Genomic DNA, 20,913 nt, shown 5'->3' with positions numbered 1-20,913 from the left:
ACTCATTTTTGATGCTGCAAGCATTTGCTTCCCATCCCTTGGTTTCTGAAGTCCCCGTTTCTGTTCTCAGACGTCAGCCTTTATTGAAGAGTAGTAATATTAGAGCTGATTAACTGTAAAGAAAACCCAAGGTGTTCTTGCTGACTAAAGCAGTGTCCCTAAACATTGCAGATAGATTATTTCCAGTGATGGATTCAAACACCTTCAGGGGCTTGCTTGCTTTTCCTACTTACTATTATCAGTGTTGTAATTTTGTTATCGAGGTGGGCAGTTTCTTCTCCCACAAAAACTTCATTATGAGGCTGACCTGCCGAACACCTCCCTTTTAGTGACAAACACATGAGAGTTAATTGTTCAGCTGCTGTCATTTAAAAAGACTAAATCAACCTGCCACAAAAGAACAATTCCCTCTGGTAACTTTATCCATTTGCCCTTGGTGGTGACACCGGGGATACCACCCTGGTTGAACTATGTATTAGTTCCTAGGGAAGCCCTTTGAAACCCATAGCTCTGCACAGTGTTGTAATTGAAAAACATTGAAGAGGCATACCTGGCTCAGGAAGCAGGAAAGAATGCGAAGCTTCAGTTTGAGTTACTTTGCACAATTCGGTTCTGTGTTACTGTGCTTTCCAAGCAGGTTTAGTCTGCTGTTCTGCGTGTATCTGTGGTGCAGTTTGGCAGCACTGGCAGTATTTTTGCTTTCTGTTCTGACCACATTTTTCCCTAACCAAATGCCTCATTCCAGGTGTTTGCTATTCCAGCAGGGATGGTGGCTGCTCCTTCTGAGTCCTGAGAAGTGTTCAGTCACCTGTGAGAGGAGTTCAGGGCCTGACATCAAGCTTATCCATTAAAGCAGCCTCTATTGTGTCTTGGAGTCGAGTCTCTAAATTCTCTATGCATTGGGGGAGCTTTAAAAGCTGCTGTGAAATCTGTGTTTTTACACATTTACTTTACAATAGCCGCTCAGATTGGCCTCTAGCTGTTTGGCATACAGTTCTTCTGGGTGTTTCTGGATATGAAGCCCTGTATACTGCCTACCTGTGAAAAGCACCTGTTCTGAAATCTAAGGAAGAATGACTCCGAGCAGGCAGTTATCAGAATAGAACTTCAGCTTTAACTTAAAGCAGGTTTTTATTTTTGAAGACTCGACGTTATTTAAATGGCACAATGTCCTGTTTTGTCTTAGTGCATTCCTCACCTGCATCCTACATACAACATGACCGTGCTTGAGACAACTTTTATTAAATGAAGTTTATCTAAACTAATTGCTAATAGTATTAATATCTATAAATACCACAGACACTAAATCGCTGTGCTGCTTTTCAAAGCAAATTCTCTTACTGCTGATAGAGATGGTAGTGAAAGCCAGTTAAGGTGAAATTCAGAACACATACATGTTTCAAAGCTTTTCTTCCAACTAACTAGAGGATTCTTTCAGTTGGTGGGGTTTTGCATCTGGTTGTTTTAAGGTTTCTGGGGTTTGTTTCAGAATGATACGGATGAAAAAAGGGTCAGACTGGGATTTAAAGCAGGCAACACCAACAGGGTCAAATTGTTAAAAAGCCTAGGAGAAACACTTGCAATGTTTTCAAGGTCTGTATAGACGTATATAGGCAAAAGGCATGAATATAAATGCAGTCACACATTTTGTGCGTGCCAAAATGTACGCTAGTAAATATTACAGTGCTTTTGGGAGGCTGGTTGGAAACACAATCCCACATGAGGGAAGTGTACGGGAATAAGTGTATTGTCAGACTATCAAGATGTGAACTGCACAATGGAACAGAATGAGAGAAGCAACTTTCTTTTAAAGAGTAAATCTGAAATAAAACACCGCTTCTCTGTGGTGGGAAAACCAAAGACAAATGGAGACCAAGGAAAAAGAAGATACAGAGAAATTAATGAATGAAGATGCGCTGAAGTAAAAACCATTGATGATTAAGAAGAAGCTGAGGTTGAAACTGCTTTTAGATGTCACTTAGTGGAGTTGCATCACGTTCTTTGTTCTAGGGCAAGAAGGCTTTAGAAAGCCTGTGGGAGATCCAAGGTTTGCTCAGAGTTTCTTGGTGCTGGATATGTGTTCATGTCCAGGTAGTTATAAATTCCTAAGGCATCCTGAATTTCAGCTTATTTGTATGCCGATGGTATTGTCTTTTGGCCATATAATTTTGACAGGAATAGAAGAGTTTTAATCCAAACTAATTTCTGATTAGCTATCAGTACGTTGGTTATAGGAAATAATGCTGGGTTTAGGAGAGGGATTTCTTAAAATTAACATAGCAAATAGTAATTTGCTCTCTCTAGACTGTTTTGATTAGTCCTGCAAACGGTTTGGAACTGGTTACTCACATCTTGGCTAAGCAGTGGTTGGGTCCAGCCTGCTTTTGGTGGAGGCAGGTAACAGAGTCTGCTGAAGGTTATTTTACTGGAGCTGAAAAAAAGCAGCATTGACTTTGGAATCAATAATAAGATATAGAATGAAAGAGTCAACCTCTGCAGTTTCACTGCCACTCTTCTGCTGCAGGGACATTATTAACAAAGGCTTGATTGTTGTTTGGGCTCCAAGCATTAAGTACAAAAGAACTTTATGAAGGTCCCAGACACAGATTGGCGTTTAGAGTGACCGTCCTTTTCCAAAGCGGCTTTTCTATTAAAAGAGTCCATTATTAAAACATGGTAGCTTTCATTACATCTCTGTAATCTCCCATCAGCACAATGGCATTAGCCTGCTAGCCAGGAAAATAATGGTAAGTCCAAACAGTGTCCCTGTTATTAGTGCTTGGTTGTCTGTTGGGGTGTCTGATCAAAGGCATGGAGATTCTGATGCTTTGCAGTAAGGCTGGACCGATGTACTGAGGAGTTTGTGGCTGCGGGGGGTTTATAACAGTTACAACTCTTTCTAGATATTCGACCTAAAATCCTAAAGTCTGCACAAAATACTGCCCTTGTATTGGTCTAGCTCCTCCTCGTGCAGGGCAGTCCATGTCTGTGGAAGTCCTTGAACTCGCATCACTTAAGTGCCGCATGAGCGAACAGGTGAGTGTTTACCAAGCATAAATGTGTCTCCCCCTAAACGTTGTAGTGCTGGGACTGTAGGCAAATACACAAATAAAATTCTCTATTTTCCATTTACCTTTTGGTTGGATTCTGCCAAAAAAGCGTGATTTAAAATCACATGGGTTCAGATGTGAGATCAGAAGCATCTCTAAGGGATTTCACCCATCTCTCTGGGTAAAAGCACTACAGACACAGACCTGGTAAATAACAGTCACTGATGTGCTTGTTTAACGGGTGGGTTTGTTTGCATGTTTCTGTCCAACGTGGCTCTAAAATTTGCGTCTAATTCTTGTCTACTCACCACTTCTGATCAGTTGGCACAGTTACAGCAGATCGAGATGGGGAGCGGGGCAGAGGAGGTCTGCTTGCATTGTGTCTGAGTACACGCTGCCATGGAGAAGCACTCGGGGTGTCTGTGTTATCAGATGGGCTAATCCTTTCTTCCAGAGAAGGGCAATAGAAGAAAAGATGGTGGAGCTGTTCGTTCTGGAGGTGCACTTGTCCATCATCACTGCCCTTCCTGCTTCCACTGAATCACTGACAGCCGCTGCAGGGCAATGGGCACGAGGTCCCATGTGACAGGTATGAAAACAGTGGTAGTCCTGGGCTTCTGAGTTGTATAGGAATGCAATTATCTTAAATAGGGGCTGTTTCTACCACCACAGGAAAGAAGAGGGGGCGTGTGGAGGGATGCAATTACCCAGCGAGCATGTGGCATGCTTTCCATTGATTAGACTGTCCTGTTTGATTAAATTCCTCAGCAGTTTTAATTCGCTAGCCCTAATTGCTGCCTTACTTCTTTCTTGGGTCCCTTTGTTCGAGCTCATCTGCTTTCAGGTCCGGATTTGTTTTCTCAGTGCGTTCAGATTCTCCCCAAATGTATCCTGTCATTATGTGTTTTGTCTGTCTCTGCAGATGGTTATTTGACAGAAAGCTTCCATCGACTCCAGAGAATGGGTCCCGCAAATATTCTCTGTGCTTCTCAGACGGAGTGTTCGCAAAATGGAATCGATTAAAAGGTCAAAACCCATTACTGCTGCCATGTCTGCCCTGCTCCATCAAAGTGGTAATGTGACAAGTGAGTGCAAAGCTTTTCAAGGGACTCGTCTGGGGTTTTAAAAGCTTTCAGAGCAGCTTTCTGACATTTACCAATGAGAGATGTATCTTCAAGTTACAGATACTAACTAGCGTCTCCTCTTACACTAGTGTCAACCAGCAGGAACTCTGGAGGTAATGAGGTTCCCCTAGCCTGCCTTACAGTAGGATTGCCATTCACAGTGTTTAATCTCTCTTCCAAACTGTGGCTCTAAGTTCTTCAAAACAGCTCTTTTGAGACCAATAGGTTTATTAATATAAACAGCTAAGGTGAAATGTCTTAACAGGAAGTGTGAGTAACCAGGGCATACCTGGGTCTTTCAACATCAGAGCGACTGATGGAGAGCCAGTGAGTAGAAGTAATTCCAGACGTGTTTCACGTGTGGTACATGGCACAGGAGAAGAAGTGTCTGTGTCCTCTCCTGATCAGAAAGTCACAGAGGGCCAACGAAGTCTCAAAGGTGATGATATTAATTTCTAAGGATGCCATGGCCAGGGCTTCATTCTCTGCTTATCTTCAGAGCATGTTGTCACATGCAGGGTCATGGGAAAGACAATAACAGAGAGCAGCTCCCAGGCGCTCAGCTAGTTTGTGTGACTAGTAAAGGGTGATGGGCTAGATGAGCTGTTGTGGTGGGCAGGTTGCCCACGGGCAACCCGTGAGCCTGGGTTGCAGGATGATGAGGAATGTCTTACTGAACCACACAATTGGCGTTGTTTCTTGAGCAATGAGAAGTATTCAGCGTGTGACACCATTCTGCAGGAACTTTTAGGGGTTGTTATTGCAGTTTATCTAAATTACTTGGATGAAGAAAAGCATTTCTAGATTAAAATGACTTTGCATAATCTTAAAGCAACATATCGAGATGGCAGGAATATTGCAGCACAGTAGAAAAGGAAAAGAAAATTGTAAATGACAGAACAATCCCAGTTCTGTATTTTGCAGTGTCTAATGAAAAGGATAGATGCAGTACAATCTACTATAGATGGCAAATGGGACAAGAGGAAACGGCTTCAAGCTGCCCCAGGGCAGGTTCAGATGGAGCTGAGGAGCAATGCCTTTCCCAGAGGGTGCTCAGGCATTGGAACAGGCTGCCCAGGGCAGGGCTGCAGTCCCCGTCCCTGCAAGTGTTCACACAGCGTGGAGACGAGGCCTCAGTGCCATGGGGCCTTGGCAGGGCTGGGGAACGGATGGACTGGGTGAGCTTAAAGGGCTTTTCCAGTCTGGCTGATTCTACGTAAAGAAAAATGTGTGCATGTAGACAGGCAGCGCGCTGTAATGCAGGTGCTGCAGTGTGGCTGTCATCCCTCCAGGTCACCAGCTAAAGCTCTGCGGATTCTCTCATATCACATGTGGCTGTTGCAGCTTTTGCCAGCAGTGTTGGTCTGCCCTCATAATATTCGTGTTCTGGTGTTGTTTTGGCAGGCTGCTAACATCTTCCCGAGGAAGGAAGATGTATACAAGGGAAGAAAACCAACGAATTCAAGAGTGTCGAGCCACTTACAAAGGAGGTTCACTGCCACGTCCCTCCTGAAGCATTGCTGTGAGTAAAGCTTCTGCACTAGTCTTATGGACAGCAGTTCCAGTGCAGGGCTGTCAGTTCTCGTTGTTTGGAAACTGAGCAAATGGACTGCATTACTTCTCCAGTGTCTTCTGAGATCAGGCTGTCGAGCAGCACGAGAGGCACCAGTGCAGCTGCAGACTTCCACACTGTTTGAATTGAAGCAGTTGTCATTCCTCCATCCTCCCTGCAGCATCACAGAGTACCAGTGCTGATGCGCTGCTAGGCAAGTACTGAATGGAAATGCAAAGTAACCGTGCTTTATGATGCTTTTTGCTTTTTTTTGATGAAAATTCGGGAGTGTTCAGTCAGTCCAGGGCTGAAGTGAAATGTTCAGTTAGGAATAAGCCTCACAACTACATAAGTAAAACAGCCTTCTGCCAGGATTCCACGGTATCACGGTCTAGGAAAAGTCTGATATTTGTTAAAGACCCAGTGGCATTATGGAATCTGTTTAATGGAAATTCCTGTCACTTTGTGGAGGAGTAAATACGTGTTGGAAAATCTAATTCTTATGATGCTCTTCTACCATGACGTTAGTTCAGTAATGAGTTACCGCTCTGAAAACAAAGCAGCAGTAGGGTAGACTTTCAGCCATAAGAGGGCAATGAGTACCGAAATACATCGTTCTGGTTACAGTGCTGACCTACAAATGATAGAAGGATAATGATTTCTTTATGCATTTGCATGACCCGGCTTTTGTTGAATGTGTGCTAAATTGTACTGGAGTCACAGTTCCCGAGATACTTGCACGTGTGATCTAAAGGCAAAGCTGTGTATAACTGGTTTCTCAGATCTGTGGGTATTTTTGCTTCTGTGGTCAGTGGCACTTATGTCTACTGTTTGCTTTTGGTCTTTTGCTTAGGGATTGTGCAGAGCCTCCAGCATTTAATGATGACGTTTAACAGAATCTATTTGGTAACAGCCGTGCTGGCTTGTAGTCATCATTTGTGATCAGAAACGGTGAGAAAAGCACTCTGCATATAAAATCCTTTGGTATCCCATCGGTGTCAATGCTGGCTTCATGTTACCATTGCCAGCTCCTTTCCCAGTTTAAGATTAGCAGATTGTTGGTCTTTTCTAGTGGCAGCGGCAAGAGGCTGCGGGTATGAAATGAGACCATGTATGTGTTTAGAAAAACTTGGGGGGGCTTCTTTGTGTGGAAACTGTTCATGTTTTCAGTGAAAATGAGAAGAAAGCTGAGCTGAGAATAACAGAACAGGTTTGTTAGTTCTGCAAGTACGAGGATCGCTTTATTAAACCTGGGTAAGAAACATGCCCTTTTATTTACCAATTTACCTTCTGTTTTATTGCTCTGATAATGCGTGCTGCTACATTTTCTTCCCATAATGATGCGCTTTTGTACTTATTTACTCAAGTGTCTGACAGGTTATGATGTGCAATCCAGTTTTCTGTTTATGACTCAAAGCCAAGCCTTAGTTTTCATGTACTGCTTTCTCACAGGCACCGTGTTCAGGCAGTAATCCTAGGAACAAGTTGCTTCAAGCACATATTCCTTCTCCTAGTATTGTTTCCTTCTCTTTTCACAAAGAAACTAGACTCAGAGGGGTCTAAACTTCAAGAATGGGTTCCTTTTCAGCAGCTCAGCTTGTAATGATACTAAAAAATGTTTAAAGTTGTTAGAGGAGCGTATCAGTGAAAGTAAAGGAGATTCAAAAGGTTAGGAAATTAATTCTATTAATCCAGTATGGCATAGACACATACGCTCTTTCACATGCACTTTAGTTTGTGCTGTTTCTAAACCCACCAAATACTAATGAGGGGAATAGCAGTGACTTCTGGATCTACTCCTTTTGTCTCTTTTCTCATTTACTGCTGTGGGCTAAAACCCCAGCAGGCACTCGGTACCATTGGAGGCACCAGTGACAACAACTTGAAGCGCATCATAAAAATGCTCAGTTGATTAGATTTGTCCTTCCGTGATTAAAAACATATCTTAACAGCAGACGTCTGCTGGACAATTTACATGGTTCCTTTTTGTCTTGGTAGGTGAGAAAATACTGCAGGCTGCATGGCTCTGGCTTGTTAGACCACAGTATGCTGCGGATGCACAGGAAATGAAGCATATGCTCCGTGGTGGAGTTGCAGTAACAAGCAAGTTTGGTGTAATCTGTTGAAAGGAAAGAGTGCCATTCCTTGTGCTGTGCCCTATGGAAAGTAGAAGGTGGGAATGGTAGGAGCCTCCTCCCCTTGCCTGATTTCATGGGATGTGTCTGATTGGCTGTGAATGATGTTTGATAGAACGAGGTCACTGTGTAAAGAGCAGTGTGATGGAGCAGAGAGCACTGTTTGAGCCAATCCTCACCAGAGAGTCAGGTTATTTCCCCCCTCCTCAGTAAGCATATTTCCTTCAGGATTCCTTATATGGGATATCTCTTTCCTTGCTGTAAGTTTTCTCCCTGTGAGCACAACTATAACCAGTCTTTTGAAAGGTGACTGCTTTGAAGTCAGAGCAGCACTGTGGGCTGCCAGCATGCAGCAGACTTTGCACTGTGGCTTTGTCTGTGTGTGCTTTCAGAGCAAAAATGACCGTCACTGTTAGAATAAAGTGTTTCAGAAAGATCCAGGGCCTGGTCTATGTTTTGCAAGTGAATATGCAATGATGCCCCAAAAAAACCCACCGAGGACATGATCTTTATTTACATACCTGTGCTTCATCTGCAATTTGTGTGCTATAAAGGTAGTAAAGCGTGTAAAAAGCTTTATGAGCTAGATCTTCAAAATAGTAAAGATTCATAGGAGTAAAAGTATATTCAGTTTTATACTAAAGAAAGTTTAAACTTCATGTTTCAGGGCACAAACCAGCCTTTATGGAAGTCTAGGAAGGAGCTCATCTTCAGTCTACATGTATGACTTCCTAGTGAAGTACTGGACTGCTTTCCCCCACATCCAAGTTGAAGAGGGACTGTGTATGAGCAGTGGGCTGCTATTTTGGTACGCTACGGTGATTACTATGGAATTGCATGTCCATATACTTCCAAGAGGACATACATGCATCCTGTCCTTGCTGACAACCCGGAATGCTACGGTGATTACTATGGAATTGCATGTCCATATACTTCCAAGAGGACATACATACATCCTGTTCTTGCTGACAACCGGGAAGCTGCAGTAAGTACTGAATCCTTTGTGCAGTGAATACCCTATTATCAAAGCATTAAGACTCAGAAATGGGGCTTTGTGCCTTTCCAGGATGGGGACAACAGCTGAGGCTATTTGGAGCTTGCAGAAATGGTGCTTAGGGACATGGTTAGTGATGGGCATGGACTTAGATATGGTTTAGGAGTGGACTTGGTAGTGTTGGCTTTACAGTTAGACTTGATGATCTTTAATGGTCTTTTTCCACCCAAACGATTCTAGGATTCTGTGATTCTAAGGTAATGTGACTGATAACCAGGAAATTCAGAGATGAAGGTGCATGCTGGGCAGTTATCAGTCTGCCTTTCTAGGTCTGATGATTGCTGCTGTAAAAATGTTCGTTAGAGTTAAGAAAGTACCAAGTAAATGGTGGCTTCTTCATCTGTTGACCTTCTCAAGCTGATGCTGGAGACAAATGGAATACCTGCTGGTAAATCGGAATGTGTTGGTTTCAATACTGGAGGAATTGGGTTAAATTCTGTGCCCTGTGGTATATGTGTGTTAAAGAGAGTGGAAGTCAAACTGAATGGCTTTATGATGTTTTCTTGCTGTTCATGAGTAGGTATGAGACAGTGCTTGTGTCTGGCTCCAAAGAGTTAATTTCAGTGGGCATCTCAGCTGGATTTGCTCTGTTAGCTCTATCTAGACCGGGTGACAGAGAAATTCCTTGAAGCTAAGCTGTGAGTGTAATGTGAAGAAAAGTCAACACATGCTAGGAGAAATCAGGGATGCCTTTTTCCAGTGTTTAATTTGGTACGTTGTAGAGTTTTTCTCCTGAGATAGTGCAAGTGGTGTGGTGGCATGCGTGACAGTGGGCTCTAGGATTTGGCAAGGAGTAAATGAAGAAGGCTGAGAAATTCTCTGGGGAGTGAGGAAGAAGAGTCTAGTACTTAGCATGCATTGAAAACTTCTATCCCAGTTGCAGGCCACAGGCTAGGAGCTCATTTGGGCTTTGTTTTACTGAATTGCATGAACTGAAAGGTCCTTATTTCTTGTGAGACTTGAAACTTTCCTTTTCCAAAGTCTTCTAAGCGAGCATTTGAGAGCTGACCGGCGACTTCTGTAAGTGGTACGGGTATTATTGCATCCGCAAGCTTTCCTTTCCCCCCGTTACTGTTTCATTTTCCCTGGGTCTGGTTGAGAGGGTGAATTACTTTGTGTCTAAGTAGTAAATTTTGCTTAAAAAGAAGGCCTTTGCTCGTGCCCAGTTCTGCCAGATTTGGTAACTGTGAATGCTACCTGATGTCAAAACAGTCTACCTGGTTTTTTATAGCTGGTTTTTGTGGCTACTTTAGTCCAAAGAAGTACTCCTGCCTAAGTGGATCAAGATAAAACCACACTCTGTAGTTGCTTCTTTCAACGAATACCGGTCTGGGACCATCATTTGCCCACTCAGGGGTTTACCTCCTTTATCCACCACTTAACAAAAAAGGCTCGAAGAAGCTTACACTTGCTTTTGGACCTTGGTCAAATCTGACCATAGTCTGATAAGGAAGATTTGAAGCAGAGGTGTGTACATAAATTGTACGCTTTCAAGTAAAGCTGTGGGGACAGCACAGAGGTTCCAGCTTTGTGATGCAGGCACGGTAAAGATGGAAATCCCAGTCTCTTCTTTTGAGCTAAGGCATTTAGATGGTATCACATGTGAAATCTTTGGTTAAAGAAGGAATTGTTCCCACTCCTCCAGTCTCTGGCTACCATGAAAATGCGTATTTTGTCTTTACTCATTGACTAAGTGATTCCAGGGGGGTTGCCCACTGTAAGGAAGATGTGAACTGTGAGGATCTGTGAGCACTGATCCTGAACGTGGCTGTCTCAGTACCTAGGTTTTCATTATAGAACTAGAAAGCTCTACCTCTTTGTGTTCTGGAAGGGGAAAACCTGCTCACTTTTAAGAATACCACAGACTTCTTTGCCTTGCAGTGAACCAGTTCCGCAAGGAGATTGCCACATCAGATTATGCGAGTTTACTTCATTTCCAGGCAGGGCTATTTAATATACATCTGCTATGTAATGGATGCAAAAAGCCAAAATGATTTTCAGTTGCCGTAGCCTTTATTGGATGTGACCTCTGGTCTAGGAGGTGAAGGGAGAGTGGAAAATGAAAGCTGATTTGGTATTAGCCGGCTATTCATATTAGAAAAAGTAAATGCTTTTGCGGTTTTCCTAACAGAGGTGTCTTTATTCATTTGACATGCCTTTAATAACTAATTCTAGTTGTCTGGTTGCCAAGATAGATTTCCTACAGGCAGACTTAAAAGTGATTTTGTCCTCTTTGAATGCACGGCTTCAAATGATCCCAGAACAGCAAACATTCAACTTCCCCCTAGACCTTGAGATTTTCTGAAGCGCTGTAATAACATAAAAGGATAAGGCTATTAGAAAAAAAAAACCCAAATAAATGAATTAAGCATGTTCCATATGATATGAGCAGGACAATGAAACTCCTTGTTTTTCTGTGCTAGCTCATATCTATAATGTTCTAGCGTTGGACATACGCTGTGGACGCCCATTTTATGGGTGTTGGTGTCACTGTTCGTAGATGTCTGAGGATGAGACTGTTTTGTAGCTTTCATCTGAAAGCAAGGAGCCATCAGACCCCGAAACCTTTCCTTTCACAAATGGCTTTATACGTGTTTCCTTCTCACATTGTCACAGAGCTTTAAATACGTATGTAGTGTGTCTGTGAGCGTATGTAGAGCTGGCATGTGAACTGTGCAGCAGGATGCTTTCCTTGTCCTTTATCTGTGCCGTGCACATAAAGCCATCAGGAGTAATTGTAAAGCTGGGTTTAATACAAAACCAAATTGAGCTTGGGTCTGCTCCTTGCTTAGAGAAAGAGTATTTTCATTTCCAGGCATGGACTAACACCATGATGTGCTATAACTTCTATGAGGCTGTCCCCATGCATTTTGGGTTAAGTTTGGTTAAAATCTGGAAGCTGGCTCTGTAACTCACTGATAGCCAAAATGCACCTGCTGTTTGGCTTACTGAAGTCTAATAGGGTATTTATTACGGGCAATTGCTACAGAGGTTTTTACCTCAGCTAGGTCTGAAATGAGCTTGCTTTGATAATAGAAGCAACCTTCCAGGTGAGAAGGACTCGGATTTGCTTTTTCAGCTGAGGATCTTGGTGTTGCCTTGGACAGGTTATGCTCAGTGACCAGGTCACCTTATTCACTTCTGAGGGGTGGTTTCATGGGATGCCACGCTCTCTTCCTCTCGGGGCATGCCCACCAAACGTTTCTCCGTGATTCCGTTGGCAAGCTCATTAAGCACTGTTGATGAGAGCAGTGTGTTTTGACATAGAAATACGTTTTGAGATCCCAGCAGTAGCTTGTCCTGTGCCCATGCATTTCCATTTCACTGTAGGAAAAACCTCATGGATAAGCCTTGGGCCCATCCCTTTTAGCTCTCTTAAAGAGTTACATAAAATCACAGAATCCCAGACAGGTTTGGGTTGGAAGGGACCTTAAAGCTCATCCAGTTCCAATCCGCTGCCATGGGCATGGACACCTTCCACTAGAGCAGCTTGCCCCAGGCTCTGTCCAACCTGGAAGGCTGGTTTAATTTCTAAATGAAGCCCCAAGGTTTGTCTGCACAATCTGTCTTTGGTAAAACCATGTTGCGTATGACCACATTTATCTCTATAACCCCGCATCATTGTTTTGTGATATGATAAATGGCTGCACTTGAAACAGCCTGCAACTTATAACATTACCCTGCCAACGATCGACACTAGGAAGGCTTGCTTGTGCAGTCCAAACCTGCTGAGGAACTGCAACTTGAAAAGCAGAGGAGTTGTTTTGAAACGCAATTAACTATTTTGGAAGGTCTCTAATAAATATGAGCTTATTTTTCCAGGACACTGATTCTCACGCCATGCAAGTTATAGCCATTTAATTATATTTTATATGGCATCAAGCTTTCTGCCAAGATGTGCTGTTGGAATGTTTTCCGTTGTTATGGTTCTATCGACATTACATCATTTGCTCAGTGCATCATGTGTGACACACATGTCTGCGCTTAACCTTTAGCGTTAGGATATCTGAGCCTTATTTAATCAAATGTTACACCACTAAATGGGTGTTATCTTTAGAGGAAACAAGTCTGAGTTTTCATACATCCACCCACTCAAGGTTGCTATCGCATTTAATAGAATCATAATTACTGACAAATTGGCGCATACCAGAGGCCAAACTTTAAACTTGGTTGTCTTTGTTCTGTTGCCTTGACTCTTGCTTCTCATGCAAGCATCCAGAAACTGTGGACTGGAAGATGCATGTAAGAGCAGTGGCTCCTTTGCAGGAGATAGAGTGGGAACATGCTGAAGTGGTTCAAATGCAAAGGATGCCCGTGAATGCCCCCAGCATACTCTGCCTCTTCACTGCTGTCGATTTAGAGACAGGCACGCCTTTCAAACAGCCCTCTTTCAGCGCTGCTGTGTGCAAAACCTTTGGGGTTGGATTTAACAGCTCTCAGAAAACAGGATTTGCTCAGTTGTTGGACAGCCCCAGTGCAGCTAACAGTAACCTGTCCCACAAAGGCAAGGATCCCCTGGGATCCCTTGGTTTAAGCTGGTTCTCCATTCTGAGCCTTAGGTGGTAAGTTCATCCTTAGGTGATAGGCCTCCCTCAGATACTAGAAGGCTGCACTGAGGAATAAATACGGACATCTTAAAAGGTACCTTTTGCTCGGTGCTGTGTTTTGATTCCACAATTAACTAAGTGTTAATTGGGAAAGACCGTTGCCTATGAACCTCTGTGAAGCTGGAGGAATCATTGGAAGGTGGGTTGTGGGCGGTTGGCTGGTTTATTGCTGGATTAATCAAGGCATTTCAGTGCCATTAATTATGCTCTATGGCTAAACCCGTTTGGGTTAAGACTTAAAAAGTATCTGACTTGCAGCTCTTTTGTATTTCGTGTTGCAGGTAGTGTAAGTGATTCTGTGTCATGAGAAAATGTATACAACACTGATAAATCCATAAAGTATTTGACCTTTAATCAATCCTAATATTTTCAATCCACAGAGCCTTCTTAAATGCCTGTAACCTTGGCCCTTCCACTCCCATTCGTCACAATTACTGTTGAGGCTGTCTGATGCAATGCCTGAAGTATTGCACGTTGACATCCAATATTTTATCATTAATAAAATAAAATTAAAAAGAGAAAAAAAGAAAGTAAGAAACATTCCAAGTATTTTTGCTGTTCTGACATTTTCCAGTGCAGTGCCCAGGAGAGGAAAAGGGGCAGTTTTGATTTATGTTAGTGCTAGCAGGTACTGTTAATGGACGTTTACGGTTCCATAATGTAGATGGAGTTGATTCTCTAAACAGCTTGGTTCTTGATGCTGTGCTGATTTTCAGTGCTTGTTCCCCTTTTTGTCCTGAGAACAGTGTTTGTAAAATAGGTAGGCAGTAGGAATTGTGTCTCCACAGGAGTTTAAGGACGACAGTAAGGTACATTAACTAACGCTGCTACAACAGTAGTGTACATGAATTAAGAGAGCTTTGGAGCAAAGCATGCTGAGTGTGTTTGTGCTGGAATACATGATTTGGGGCTAGCAGGGTTGTTACAAAAGGAAAAATCTAATGTTTTCTCCCTTCCCCAAGACTTTTATTATTATCTTGATCAAAGAACACTGCGGTGATGGATGGAAATACCAACAAAGTTTACCCGTGGAGGAGTTGGTTTCCGTAGGCAGCTGAATGATTCAATGCAGAGAACACTGGACTCCTAGTGAAGGAACTTGCTGTTCTGCAGTGCACCCATGCAGTTGCTTTACCTTTGTGGGGCCTTTTACTCTTTGTGTGCCTTGTTAGTGAAAACGACGAGGGGTTTTTTTGCTTGGTCAGTCTCCTTCCACACACATTCCTGTGCCAAGTACAAAGAATAACACGTTTGGATCGAGAGAAGCATGATAAAAAGAAATGTTTTCTCTTGTGCAGCATTGGCTTTCACATCGCCAATGATTCATAATCCCCATGAGGCAATAGGTGCTGCCTGGGAGTTTTGTTGAAAGAGAACTTCCATTTTCTTTACATTCTGAATGAAATATGAGTCCTTGGACCTCTCTGATATAGCAGCACCATTTGGATGTGTTATCACACTGCTGTTTGTGCATTTGATACGCTCCCCAGACCTCTCGCACCCAGTACCAAAATACTCTTTTGTTAGAATCACAGGATCATTTAGGCTGGAAAAGACTTCTAAGATCATTGAGTCCAACCATTACCCCCGCAGTGCCGAGTCCACCACTAAGCCACGTCCCCGAGTGCCAAGTCCACGCATCTTGGGAGCACCTCCAGGGATGGTGACTCGGACACTTCCCCTGGGCGGCCTGTTCCAGTGCTTGACAACCCTTTTGGTGAAGGAATTTTTCCTGATATCCAGTCCAAGAGTGCTCTTTACACATATCTCTTTTGTGCACATTTGTCTATGTGCTTTATTATGCATGTTTCTTTCAGAATAAGGAGGTATCCTTCAGCGGCAGAAGGTCAGAAAGGCAAAGAGCAGCATTAACGTTTTTACACGTGTAGGTTCTGTCTTAGCTGGAAGGGGTTTGTGCTCTCTTTCTCTATCTTGTAGATTTTCCTCAGCATAATTTTTGTAAGTCTTAACGATTTAGTGGCAGGAATTATACTTTTAATGGCAATCGTGAAAAAATGACATGGGAACGTGATCTAAGTCCCCCCTCTCCCCCCAGGGGTGTTTCTCTGGTTTGCTTTTCCAGCTATTTTGCCAAGCCAAACAAAATGGTTAGGGCTGAGCACTGATGTGTAAGCATTAGCATGATATGTCTCTGCAGTGCTGGGTGGAAGAATGACCAGGATTTCAGCTTTTACTGCAGTTTCCCTGTAAGCTCTTTCTGCCTCCGCAGTCTTGTGCGGGTGGAAGCTTTGCAGGAATGCCATGGAAAGATTTACAGGCTTTCTGGCCAGGTTGATCACGAGCCCCTCTGACATCCTGCCCCTGCGGACAAGACTGATATTAATTATGAGATAAAAAGCTCAGCCTGCTCTGGAGAGTTCAGGGATCACACCATATGAGTGTGGGAAATAGGGACCGCGGCATCACTGTACCCAGGGTACCCACAGGCTGAAGGGCCAGACTCTCAGTTCTACTTAACAGCGCTTCTGAGAGACTGCTGTAGGTGTAGGAGCAGAAAAAACGAGTTCATTCCGCTGTTTTAATGGAACTGGAGAATGGTAGAGGAGCTGACAACCTATTCCTGAATCATAAAAACCGTGGAAGCAATTCCATTCTTCTGAGTACTGAATGTCCTGAACCCCCAACATCAAATGGCTGATCATCAGAGCTCACGTTTTCTGCCATTCGTGCAGGGGACCCAAAGAGCGCCCATTCCCTTTGCTTCATTTATGTACAAACGAATGAACATTTATTTGTGCATGAATACAAATATTTATTATAATATTTACGTATAATATTTAGATAATATTTATACAGATTTGTACATAAATATTGTCCAGGTTCTGCACATTTTTATAAGGCTTAATCAGATGGTACTTGCAGCTTTGTTTCAGCCTGGCATCAAATAGAGCGGCAATGATTTTTGCCTGTGTCTGTGCTGATAAGGTTTTCCGTGGTGGAAGCTCTGCAATGAGCCCATCTTAATAGCAGTTCCAGGTACAAGATTAAAGACAGCTGAATTTAGGTTGGAAATCTTTTCCCAGTGTAACAGTAAGGATTTCCCTGTGCAATGATGGAGGATAGAAGAAGTCGTCTCAGATATTTACCTGTTTGCATCTAAATTGTTTTCCGTACAGGGGTTGATTGCGTGGCTGCTCCATGACTCCACTTGTCTTTCCATACACTCTTCCTCATTGCCCTGTGGAGGGAAACACCCAAAAGCAGCTCTTCTTGTGATGCCACCGTACTGCTGAAGAGGTTTTGGCTTGTGGATCAGAACTGATGTGTATTTGAGCACTGTGACCTCTTCCTTCCTCTCTTTGACTCTGCAGATACATATATCGTCTCAGAAATCTGTTGTTCTTGGCTGCTGTAGCTTGTGTTATTAGTCCCATATTGTAGGGAAAAAGCAGTGCTCGTTTGTGAGTAACGAATACTGTTCCACAGCTCTTGGCTGTCCAGAAGTCAGTCTGCTGTCGAAACTGCTTTTTGCTGCTTTGTGTCAGAGATGCAATGCTGGTGAGACTGATGTCTTGTCATGGCCCTGTATTCATTAGTTTCATTGAACATTGAACATGTACCTGCTGCTGAAGTGCTCATTTATTACTGCATGAAACTGTGCCAGTTGTCTGGGAATGGGTCTGTGGGAAGTAAATGGACTGGACTTCATGGGCAGGGAATAAGCAGGGTGAGAACAGGGGAAAGATCCCACTGTCTCATACAGCTCTCTATACGGGCAGATAGTATGGGAGCATCTGCATGTGGCAGGCACTTCTCCTGAAGCTTGCCGTCTTTTAACTCCTCACCCCATTGCACAGACAAGCTGTTCACGCCGAGGTGGGACGCCCTTTTTGAGGGCATGCTGGTGGCCATAAGTTCGCTCCTCAGTCAAGTGTTTGGGATGTTAACAGTGGTGTTGCCTGAGTGAACGGAGTAAGATTCATTGCTCATACTCGGCTCTCTTCTCCCCTGCATGTGTTTCCTTAGTGCTTGGAGCCAGAGTCCTCTCTCTTCCCACTCTCTGCCTCCTGTTTTCTTTCCTACCCAACACTCATTTGACAAAGCTAGCTATATACAGACGCTGAAACTGTTTATCTTGGTAGAGTGAGCATTATCTATGCTGTTCAGCTTTTCACCTTAAGGCTTTTGTGTCTCCTTTTCCTGAACTTAACTCGTTTCCTCGAGTCTTGCTGCTGAACAGCCTGACTTTTAATGCAGATACGAAATTCATAGCAGGCGACCTTCCCCTGGGACCTCGTTCTCTGCCAGTCTGCGATTTTCAGGAGTTCTTGTTCTTTTTGCCTTTTCTTTCCTTTTTTAAAAGTCTCCTTTTGGGGAAGTCCTGAAGCTGCTTTTGGAAGTCAGTGGCCTAGGACAAGTCGCACCTAATTGCTCAGCAAATGTGTTCTTAGGCTCAAGTGCTTCCAGAGCAGAGAAGAGAGACCTGGTGGTTCTAACTGCAGTCCGTCCTTTCAGCTGCTAAGCTGAGCGACCTCCCAAGGGTAGGACCAAAGTCGCTTTTCCAGTGCCTAAAGTTTGCCACTAAAGGTGGGGCGTTTTAGTATTCCAGAGGCTTTACGAGGGTCTAGTTAGATCCCATTCTTTCTGCGTGCTCTGAGTTGGGAGTTTGGGGTGGGCCCTCTCTGCTGCTTCGTGCAAGGGGAAAGGAGAGGTAAGAAGGTGTAATTCACCCGGCAAGGCAGAAAATGTTCTTGTTGAAGATACTTATGGGTATGTTGTGGTATATGGAGGTCTTCTCCCCAGAATTCCTATAAATCTGCTTAGCAATGTTCCTTGAAAAACTTGGGAACCTGAAGTAGAGCTCCATGCAAGTTTTTAGTGCGGAGAGCTGCTGGATTTGTCCTGTGAGCTCGGCACGTTCCCTGTGGACCCACGTCCCCTCAACAGGAAAAGACTTGTGTGGGTAGCGCTGCATCGCATAGGAAAGCCAGTGAAACTCAAATAAGGAGACACAGCTCTTTGCCAGGAACTGGTAATAAAATGAAACTCGCATCCAAGTTCCTATGAGTGAAACGATACAGTTCCTGTCCAATAGATGAGTCCACAGAGGCATTGCGGTTGTTCGTGTCTACACGTATTTATATATGGCAGCTTTATCATCGAGATATCAACAGCTCAGAAACAGAAATCAAAGCAGATACATCTCCCTTCATTTGAATTCTGTAAACTGCTCACAGCTGTTACTGCAACTGTGATGTGGGAATAGCCTGTCAAAGGAGAGGAAGCTTCATGGGCTAAAGTTCAGTTCCTGCATCCTCCTCCAGCAGCGGCTTATGGCAGTGGCTTGTGCATATGTAGGGGGGCCTGATTTTCCCCCTGCTGAACACACAGAGCTGCAGGAAGTCTGGGCTTGCACAGGTACGTACCTTACACGTGTTTTACGCTGCTGCTGCGTGAGCATGGAGCTCTGTTGTGCTTGCAGACCTTTGGACGAACATGCTGCCATGGTCGATGAACTTTACTTTCGGGGCTCATACTGTCTGGATTACCTGGTGTTGGGGGCAATGCTGTTTCCCAGGGGGAAATCAGGAGGAACCTGTTTGTCTCCTTTTTGAACCCCCTCACATGTGCAGTGCAGTGGAATCCATGAAGCAAGGATTTCTCCACGTACAGGACCATCGCTCCATGCCAGTGCGTGCATTTGCCCACCTTTCTCATCCTGCGTGGTGGTGTCTCTGTTGTCTTCGGAGACTTGATATTCCAGAAATGTTGTTAAAACCGTAAGCTACACACTAGAGTTACCAGATTTGAAATCACATACTTCCATGAACAACAGGGCTTAGCAGCCCTGTGGTGCTCTCCGGTACAAGCGCACGAAGCCGTGGTTGAACCTCCCTTTATCTCAGATAGAGGTGAAATTGGTCAGAGAGCTATAAAGGAGGGACCTTCCATCCCTGCAAGTGTTCACGCAGCATGTAGACGAGCCCCTCAGCGCCGTGGGTCAGTGGTGGCCTTGGCAATGCTGGGGAATGGTTGGGCTGGATGAGCTTAAAGGGCTTTGCCAACCTGGCTGGTGCTGTGATTCTGTGATAAAGCTGGTAAGAAAGGATTCAGTAAGGCTACATCAGAGTGCATCTATTCAGCACTCTTTTCTTGGGAAGCTAGAGATTGTAAAATGAATCCCTTTCACTTGTTTTGCTTCTGATGCCTTTGGGTCACATATTCAAGTTTGTCTCCTTACCACACGGGGTAAAACTTACGTTCCTGCTATGCAATAAAGACAAACCCCAAAGCCTGTTCTTGCTTCCAGGAGCTGAAGATGTAAAATAAAATGCCAAACGCTTAAGCCTTGTAGTGAAACACGGAGCTGGCAACACTGCTGCTGCTGCTGCTGTCCTCTTATACCAGGGTATATAATGCATGCTCCTGCAGAAAGGAGCGGTGTTGAGCTTCCAGAAAGCACACCCAGGCTTCTTGAGGAAACCCAGCGACCGCAGGCAAGAGGCAGATTGAAAGGATCCCCTAATGAGTGAAGGTATCCAGGGCTTTGAGCTCCCCATGTGCTGTTTGACAAACTCACGCGAGCTGTTTTGCCAGCAGATATCACGATGTGTGTCCAAGTTACAGGCGGGAATGAGAGAGAGGAAGAAGCATTTCCCTACTCCTAAAGGACAGGCCCATTTAGGGATGCCTGCTGGAATATATGTGCGTTATTAGGCACATTTTTAATTCCTTTGTCAAGCTCTCCTATGAGGTCGTTTCACTTCAGCGCAGATTAGAACATAATTCTTCATCATTGTATGATCTTTTTTCCCCTTATATTTGCTTGATTATGGCCCCTAGGACAATATAAAAGCTTCTCTCTGTCTCAACTGAACTACTGTGGCCTCTCTTGTCAAAAAAGCGCTCCTGGGTTTATTTCTGTGTACATTGACACTGCAAAGTGTTACTTTCTTTTCTCTCTTCCGCAGGCAAAGAGCTGTAATCATCAAGTTTCATTGTCATCTCAACCTTTGTTCTAAACCATTACGATGTGTAGAAAATTGATTAACTGGAATTTAGTACATGCAACAAAAGGAAACCTTGTTGAAATCCAGGGGGCCGTTTCTGTTCATTTGATAAATGTATTAGTTTCTTTGGTTTCCTGAATTGCCAGGTAAAGGGCAACATTCTCCAGATCTAGCTAATTTCACTAAACATATGAAAGACAAATGCCAGAAGTCAAGTCCAACATATTCTTCCCAGGGGCTTTAAAAACGCCCACCCCAAACTCTTTATTTTGGAAAGCTAAAGTAAGAGTTCCAAATTAAATGGATGATTCATGTGAGATATGTGCACTGAGCAACACATCAAGCTGTTGTACCAGCTGAAATGGCCTGGGTTTTCTCAGCGCCGTTAAAGAAAAGAAACAAGGGGTGAAAAGAACAGAT

Source organism: Pezoporus flaviventris, unplaced genomic scaffold (genome assembly GCF_033815535.1).
Source record: "Pezoporus flaviventris isolate CSIRO_AGI_PZ_B2104156 unplaced genomic scaffold, CSIRO_AGI_Pfla_v1 ptg000132l, whole genome shotgun sequence".
In the NCBI taxonomy this organism is placed as follows: Eukaryota; Metazoa; Chordata; class Aves; order Psittaciformes; family Psittacidae; genus Pezoporus; species Pezoporus flaviventris.
This window is presented reverse-complemented; position numbering follows the sequence as displayed.